Source organism: Leptonychotes weddellii, chromosome 12, assembly GCF_054177405.1.
Source record: "Leptonychotes weddellii isolate Sample4059 chromosome 12, ASM5417740v2, whole genome shotgun sequence".
In the NCBI taxonomy this organism is placed as follows: domain Eukaryota; kingdom Metazoa; phylum Chordata; class Mammalia; order Carnivora; family Phocidae; genus Leptonychotes; species Leptonychotes weddellii.
Genome location: NC_138380.1, coordinates 58,009,782 through 58,018,955, shown reverse-complemented (window position 1 = coordinate 58,018,955; position 9,174 = coordinate 58,009,782). Strand labels below are relative to the sequence as shown.

General features: G+C 36.8%; 1 pseudogene; it reads left to right on the top strand.

Moving 5' to 3' along the window:
- Positions 1 to 7,598: 7,598 nt before the first annotated feature.
- LOC102729167 (pre-mRNA-splicing factor ISY1 homolog) lies at positions 7,599 to 8,718 on the top strand (annotated as a pseudogene).
- The last annotated feature ends 456 nt before the right edge of the window (positions 8,719 to 9,174 follow it).

Genomic DNA, 9,174 nt, shown 5'->3' with positions numbered 1-9,174 from the left:
TTTTAAGTAAATAGAAATTAAGAATACAATTTTGAGATGATAACGTTTTGTATGACCTCATAAATTTACCGTAGACTCATAGAATATTAGAGATTTAAGGAAACCTAGACCCCATATAGGACAATTCCTTCCATGTCACATAAGAAAACTGAGACCCAGAGAGTAGAAGCCACTTTTCTAAATTTGCACAGCCAGTTATTAACAAAACAAATGCTCGAAGTTAGTATCCTACAAATTAATCTGTTGTTTATCCCTGAATAATCCATGATGCTCTATTTCATTATATCATCACCATTACCCATACTTTGGACACATTATTCTTACATAAGCATTCTGAACTAGCATCTTAACCCAATGTCCACAGTTGTGACACAAGAAGATGAACAACAGCCATTGGTGCAGGGGTGAGGACATGGCACCAATCACCACTGCCTTTATGCTTAATTCCCATTCCATTCCCAAACTGGTAGTTGCCAAAAACAGTGCATTGTCTCAACTGTTATGAAGGGGATGTAAAGGGGAGGGGGAATGGGATAAGTAAAAGACAAGTCATCCACTTATTTTCCAGTCAGAGCTGCCATATTATAGTACACTCTCAAATTAGGAAGCGATGCCAAAGACCATTTAGTGTAATTTCATGAGATGCCTGTGAATATCTACAGCATGCTTGCCAAGTGCTTTTCTAGGTGATGATTGAACCCATTTTTGTGAAAATAAAACAATTATCTCTTAAGACATCTCATTATATCTTTGAATAATTCTGTTACAAATTTTAAATTTTAAAATGACTTTAAATGTGTGTTCAAATATGATCATAATTGTTAATTTATTTGTTCTCTTAACAGATATTTGTAAAGTGGGGTGTGTGTGTATGATCAGAGTTGAACAACCCCTTCAGTTGAAATCTGAATAGAAGAGTCCCAAATTATTATCACCTTCATAATAACAATAATGATAATTTTACTATGTCTAGGAATTAAGACAGTTCACTTTGGTTCAAAGTTTGTAAAAGTTTTAAGCAACAGTATTTCATTTTACTATACAAAAAACTTATGAGGTAATATTATTAATCCCAGTTTCTGAGATTTAGGAAGGTTAAATAACTTGCCCAAGGTCACATGGCTAGTAAAAATAGTGCAACTGGATTTCAGAGTCTTTGCACTTCAGCCACTTCCCAATATTAATTCAATAATTTATTAATGTAAACTGAGATTAAATCTGCTTTTTTGTTAGGCACCACACACACACTTATATTGAGCTTACTACTGTTTATAAAATAAAAACAAAAGAAAATGAAAATATCTAATGCCTGTAAAACAGAAGAGTCTCACAAAAATGCCACCTCGACATTTTTATTTCTGTTTAAAAAAAAAAAACAAGCTAACTTAAGATGTATATAATTCTCTACTTCTGCAGACTTTCTAGGTCATTGCTGTTTTTGTTGTTACAGAGATATTCTCAATATCACAAGTTGAGATTGTCATAATGAAAACTTCTCAAATGAAAATACTGACAAATGGACTTGAGCTAATTTTTTTTTAAAGATTTTATTTATTTACTTGACAGAGAGAGAGGTAGTGAGAGCAGGAACACAAGCAGGGGGAGTGGGAGAGGGAGAAACAGGTTTCCTGCCGAGCAGGGAGCCGGACGCGGGACTCGATCACAGGACCCTGGGATCATGACCTGAGCCGAAGGCAGACGCTTAACAACTGAGCCACCCAGGTGCCCTAACTTGAGCTAATCTTTATTCTTGCCTAAAACATCAAAATATTTCTTTATTCAAACAATGATGACATATGATTTGCTTATTTCTTTTGTAAAAGAAAGATTGACCCTTTCCAAAATCATAAATGAATGTTTTGTCGATCTTCAGCCATTTTTTTTCTCCTGAAATCACAGCAAAATGCCAGCTACAAAAGTTTATACCCTACCTAGTTGTGAGTTTTGAATTTCACGCCATGTAATTAATTTCTTGTATAAGTTTTATAATCTTGTTAAGACAATTCATTTGGTAACTTCACCATTGTCTTAAAAATAAGAAAAAGAGTGTTCTAAACATTTTTCAAATATCTAATATTTGAAAGTTAATGGATCTAATTTTAATTGCATGTTACCTTTAAAATTCCAACAAAGATATGCAAAATAAAATCTACTTTCAATTATTTCAATGTTTAATGGTTACATGTCAAAGACAGAGTAGAAGAAATGATTTCTCATATAAGTAAAGCTATAAAATTAGAGATAATTTTGTGTATGTGATTGTGTATGCCTAATTTGTGTATGCCTAATTCTTTTCTTTTTTTTTTTTTTTTAAGATTTTGTTTATTTATTTGTCAGAGAGAGAGCACAAGCAGGGGGAGCTGCAGACAGAGGGAGAAGAAGGCTCCCCACTGAGCAACGAGTCCGATGTGGGACTGGATCCCAGAACCCTGGGATCATGACCAGAGCCAAAGGCAGACGCCTAAAAGACTGAGCCACCCAGGTGTCCCCAGCCTAATTCTTTTCTTAACAAAGACGTTATGATGCCTTAAACTGAAGGTAGGAAAATCTACGTCATCTATGTTTCATGTAGACATAATAGGGTGTTTCCCCTTCTAGTCAGATGTCTTAGTCTAACACTACCCTGCAACTGAACTTAGCTCTATGTCACAAATTACTCAAATGTAAGTTACTCTAATGTCCATGTTTCCATTCTAGAGCTAATAGAATCCTCATAGATTTTTAAATTCCAATTAAAAAAAAAAAGTGTTTTTTATGAACTCACCTATGCCGGCAACTTTAGTCTATTTGGAACAAAAAATTGCTCTTGCATCAGTCAATTCCACTTAAAAGAATAGGAATGTAGTAATATATCTAAAACATCTAAACTTACTTGAAATTTTTAATTATACTTTTTGTACAGTATGGTATTATACTTAGATGTCTCCAGACATAAGAACCTCAACAGAAAGATAAATCATTTTAACTGCTTAAGTATACAAAATAAGAATTTGAATTTTTCCCCTAGAATTGTAAAAAAAAAAAAAATGCACTCTAATATGTTTTCCAATATTTTCTATAGCCTCCAGATTCTAGCCATCCATCCCTTCTCTACCCCACATGTTATCTACTCCATTTGATTATTGTGCCCTAAGTTTTTGTCTCATTTGTAATTAAAACCCTTATTATTTTCCACATTGAATAAAAACAAGCTTATTTGAATATAGCAGCAATTTATTTATTTTTCCCCTAAGGGTATGCGATATTTACCTATTTAACTTATGTAACAACAAAACTTTGTAGGAAAAGCAGAGAAGGGATGGAAATTTACAAAGCCACAATATATCTCTTTGAAAAAGGACTGAATAATGGAAGAAGGGTTTCTAATGTTTCCTGAAAGAGATTTATTTTTTTTGTAACATTGTTTACCTTTCCCAACCTGATTAAATCCACGAGAACCTTTATTTTACTCTTCCTGAAAGTCTTTCACTCCATTCACACATACATTCTTCCCATTTGAGAACCTATAGTAACAATACATTACATACTCTAGTAGGTTACTGAATTTTCTTGTTCTGAGTGAGATATAAATGCTAAGAATTTTGCAAATACTTCACTGGATATGTTAGAAAATGGATATGCAGATTCATATCTTCACATTTCTTTAATTTTCTTTTAATTTTGGAAAAGAATAGTGTTGAATTCTAAGTTAGAATTTATTAAAAGTCTATATAATTTTTTTTGCCCAGACAGTGTTTTTTAGAATTTCAAATATCTCTAATGACAAACCGAATAATTATCATTTCACCCAAATCTTCCAGTGCAGAAGTAACCCTCATTAGGTTTACCTGAAACATTTTCAGTTTCTATAATGGTTAACATTTTAAAGAAGTGAGTGGAGTGAAGAAAGTCAAACCACAAATAAAAAGAATTCTTTTTTTCCTTTTTTTTTTTTTGGTTTTATTACGGAGATCTGATTATATGCTGTTCATATGTATTGATTATCACTTGAAAATAATTAACCACAAGCTTTAATGGTGTTAATAAGCCTCCTCAAATCTTTTGTAGGACTAATATAAGAAGCAATAAGTAAAGCTTAATATTGTCTCTCCCAGTGGTTCTCAAACTTGAGCAAACATTGGAGTCATTTGGATGATTTGTTGAAACATAGATCTGGGCTCCACCCCTAGATCTTCTAGGTTAGGACCCAAGAATTTTCATTTCTAATGGTTACTTCTGCCATTTGGGGATCACTTCGAGAATCACTGATCTACTTTGTTAATCATGGTCATCACAAATCAGTATTTAATTAAGCAGAAGGAACAGAATATATAAATATGTGTATCTATAGATAACACACCCAGGCAATTAAAAATTTCATTTTGGATCTTGATGCCTACTGAGCCACACACATATGAGAGAAAGAGAAAAAAAAAAACATGATAGAAATTAAGATAATTAAAAAAAAAAACTCTCAGAAATTTTGAGAGAAGGGAATCACCTTTGGTGAAAGTGCTGCTTTACTATAAAGATAAGTCATTACACATTTACTACAAAACCAGATTCAGTCACTTCCATAGTGAGAGCTGAGGGAACACTTGTTATGTTTGCTAACATGGCACTTCCCTTTGGCAGAGCCAATTATATACCAAGTGATTATTCTGAATGAATAATTTTTCTTTGTTGCCCAGGCAGGTCTGAAGTTGAAATTGAGTAAAGATTTTACTTATTTATTACTGAGTTGGATGAATAAAAATAGGAGAGCTTGAAGATAACGTTCAGATAAATAAAGATTTAGAAATTAGAATACAGAAGTAATAAAGTCAGTTCTCAAGGAAGTTATTCCAAAACACAGAATACTGCTTATGGAAAACATACAATTGTGTGGTGTAAAACCAATGTTTATTCTTTTTTTTAAAAAAGATTTTATTTATTCATCTGAGAGAGAGATTTATTCATTCACAGAGAGAGAGAGAGAGAGAGAGAGCACGAGCAGGGGGGAGAGGCAGAGGGAGAAGCAGACTCCCCACTGAGCAGGGAGCCCCATATGGGACTCAATCCCATGATCTGGAGATCACGACCTGAGCCAAAGGCAAATGCTTAACCATCTGACCCACCCAGGCACCCCACCAATGTTTATTCTTAAAATTGTTTCTAGAAGAGCAGGAGAAAGCATAATAAGTCCTTCTGAGTACCATTTTCAGATAGAAAATGCTATAAAAGAATAATCTCAAATAAACTAATGAAAGATTCATCACTCAATTCTTAACACTTTTTCCTCTATATTAATAAAAAGTATATACTTGTCTGTAAAAGTGTCACTTGTTAATTAAAACCATTTATAAAATACCCTAAAGAAAAATATATGAGGCAGTTCTACTAGCTTCCTTGTTAATTGTTAGTGCACCCAGGTACTCTGAAACTTGCAGGCTTTGTACCAGCATTTCTCTGTCAGGAACTTTTTTACTAGAGATTTATACTTGGTTCAGTTTCTCATCCATCTCTTCAGAAAGACCATTCCTAAAGTAGCAGAACCCTGTTACTCTCATCCTATCCTACCCAGCTTGATTTATTCTTTTTTTTTTTAAAAGATTTTATTTATTTATTTGACAGAGAGAGACACAGCGAGAGAGGGAACACAAGCAGGGGGAGTGGGAGAGGGGGAGGCAGGCTTCCCACTGAGCAGGGAGCCCGATGCAGGGCTCGATTCCAGGACCCTGGGACCATGACCTGAGCCAAAGGCAGAGGCTTAACAACTGAGCCACCCAGGCACCCCAGCTTGACTTATTCTTAACATTTATTATATTTCAATAAATCTGTAACATATTATGTATAAGAAGTACCGTTAGTGGGCACCTGGGTGGCTCAGTTGGTTAAGCGACTGCCTTCGGCTCAGGTCATGATCCTGGAGTCCCGGGATCGAGTCCCACGTCGGGCTCTCTGCTCAGCAGGGAGTCTGCCTCTCTCTCTGACCCTCCCCCCTCTCATGCTCTCTATCTCATTCTCTCTCTCAAATAAATAAATAAAATCTTTAAAAAAAAAAAAAGAAGTACCATTAGTTCGTCGCATTGTGGCTTTAGAATACGTACATAAATTCTCTAACACCCCTCCCTTCTAAGGTAAGCCAGATTCCTGTCCTCTTTAATGAGAGCCAGACTACATGACTATTAATGAATAGAATGTTCAGAAGTGGCAATGAGTCTTAGTCTCTTGAGTGGCCTGCTGTGAGAGAAGTTAGCAACCATGGGTACTCATGAAGCCTGAAAGAGGCCAACTGAGGAAGTGAGGCTTCCTTCTAACAATCAACACTAACTGCCCAGCCCTGTGAGTGAGTCACCTTGAAACCAAAGTGTTTGGCTCCAACCAAGCTTTCAGATGACCGCAGTCTCAGCTGACATTTTGATTGCAATCTTGTGAGAGAAGATAAGCCAAAGCTGCACAGCAAAGCAACTCTGTAATTCCTGACCTACAGAGACTGTTAAATATTGTTATTTTTAAAAGTATGAAATTTGATAGTATGTTGTTATAAATCAATAGCTAATACAATCACTATTGAAAAAGTACTACCCATTTTAGTAACAAAATCCTCTCTTAATGCCAACAATTGCCATTTTATATTTAACAAAAGAGATCTTTGAAACTAATTTAGATCTTTATCTTAATCATGTATCACTCTCTTGCATACTCATAGAAGGAAAATGCAAGTGAAAGAAATTGGTGATGATGTACCCAAAACTTCATTTTAGTATCCAATTTCTCTAGCTATATTTTCAACTTAGTATTATCAACATCTGTGTTTTTCAGCACAATACAATATGTAGTGACATGAGGACTGTTGATAAGGGTGTCCTACACTACTGTCTATAAGATTTTCTTCTCAGCAGTTAACCCTCATTATGCAAGTTTTGTTGGTAGTGTTTTCTCAATCTCACCATGTTGTCAGACAATAAAAATTATATTGATTTCATTTCCTGGTCAATAGTTATTATAAGATACATCTGCATTTAGACATTAAAATATTTTTAAAAGTGTCTTTGAATTAGTGAAATAAAGTATATATGAATATGATTATTGGTTAATTGCCATCATCCCTGCTAGAATGTAAAAAGCAAAGACTTTCTCTTGTGCATCATTATATCCCCAGCCTATCACGGTGCTTGGGACATAACAGGTGCTGAATAAATATTTATCCAATGACTGAATGAATACACATATACATAAAATTAGTGAATAATATGTACTAAATATTAACATTCTCTGGTTTATCTACATGAACTTCAAAAAGTTTTAAGTAAGTATTATAATAAATTGTGTTTCCAAGTTGAAAAAGTTTATGATTTAAAATTATCAACATTGGGCGCCTGGGTGGCTCAGTTGGTTGGGCGACTGCCTTCGGCTCAGGTCATGATCCTGGAGTCCCTGGATCGAGTCCCGCATCGGGCTCCCTGCTCAGCGGGGAGTCTGCTTCTCCCTCTGACCCTCCCCCCTCTCATGTGCTCTCTCTCATTCTCTCTCTCTCAAATAAATAAATAAAATCTTTAATAAAAAAAATAAAAATAAAATAAAATAAAATAAAATTATCAACATTGAGAAAAATCAGTGGTGCAGTCACCTAGAGTATTTCTGTTCCCACCAGGGTCAGCCTCACCCGAGGCAGTGAAGCTCCGGGGGCTGGGGCCTCCCGGCTCCAGGGAGGCGCCCTCACTCAACCATGGCCCGAAATCCAGAAAAGGCCATGAAGGCCTTAGCAAGATTTCGCCAAGCTCAACTGGAAGAGGGAAAAGTGAAGGAACGAAGACCCTTCCTTGCCTCAGAATGTACTGAGCTGCCCAAAGCTGAGAAGTGGAGACGACAAATCATTGGAGAGATCTCTAAAAAAGTGGCTCAAATTCAGAATGCTGGTTTAGGTGAATTCCGAATTCGTGACCTGAATGATGAAATTAACAAACTGCTAAGAGAGAAAGGACATTGGAAAGTCCGGATAAAGGAGCTGGGCGGTCCTGATTATGGAAAAGTTGGCCCTAAAATGCTGGATCATGAAGGGAAAGAAGTCCCAGGAATGAGGTGATAAGTACTTCGCAGCAGCAAAAGATTTGCCTGGTGTCAGAGAGCTTTTTGAAAAAGAACCTCTTCCTCCTCCAAGAAAGACACGTGCTGAGCTCATGAAAGCAATCGATTTTGAATACTATGGTTACCTCGATGAAGATGACGGTGTCATCGTGCCTTTGGAACAGAAATACGAATAGAAATTCAGGGCTGGATGGTGAAAAAGTGGAAAGCCGAGCAAGAGGCCCCACTGGCGAGAGGAGAAAAGGAGGAGGAGGAGGAAGAAGAGGAAGAGATCAACATATATGCTGTCACCGAGGAGGAGTCTGATGAGGAAGGCAGCCAGGAGAAAGGAGGTGAGGACTGGCAGCAGAAGTTCATCGCCCACGTCCCAGTGCCATCCCAGCAAGAGATCGAGGAGGCCCTTGTGCGGAGGAAGAAGATGGAACTCCTCCAGGAGTATGCTAGTGAGATCCTGCAGGCCCAGAGCGAAGAGGCCAAAAGACTTCTGGGCTACTAGGGCTGAGCTGGGACGTGCTCAGGGTCTGGAAATCTGCCGGGAGGCCGTCATCCCCTGCTGGCTCCTGGTGAGCCCACCGGACTCTGCTGTCCTGGGATTGCAGATGGGCTGGCTCGTGCTGCGAGTCTGCCTGCCACTTCCCCTACCTTTTCTAACTCCCTCTCATGATCCGAAGGGACGGGCTGCCTGTGCCTCCCCGGCAGGCTGTCTACGTGCTGAACCCTCAGCTGTCACTTTTGTACAAATGTTTTGCTACTGTAGGAACCCATTTATTTTTATCTAGAGTGTGTAAAACAGGCTGCTCATGGGCTGCCTGTGTTTTACTTAGCTTTCTACTGTCATTCACTGGGGAGGGAGGTCAATTTATGACTACCATTAAAAAGATGGCAGTTTTTCCTAAAAAAAAAAAAAAAAATCATCAACATTACCTCAGGGTAACTTAACTATTTTATTTGATACTTTATTTACTATTTAACATTTTTATTGCTATCAGTTTTATAGGAAACCGATGCTTCTTTTGCTTATGAAACTTTCAATAGGAGTTCTTTTTAGGCAACCCTAAAACTCTCCATTTGAATTTACCTTAATCTCTATAATCTGGCTTAATATAAATTTACATAAAATAAGTG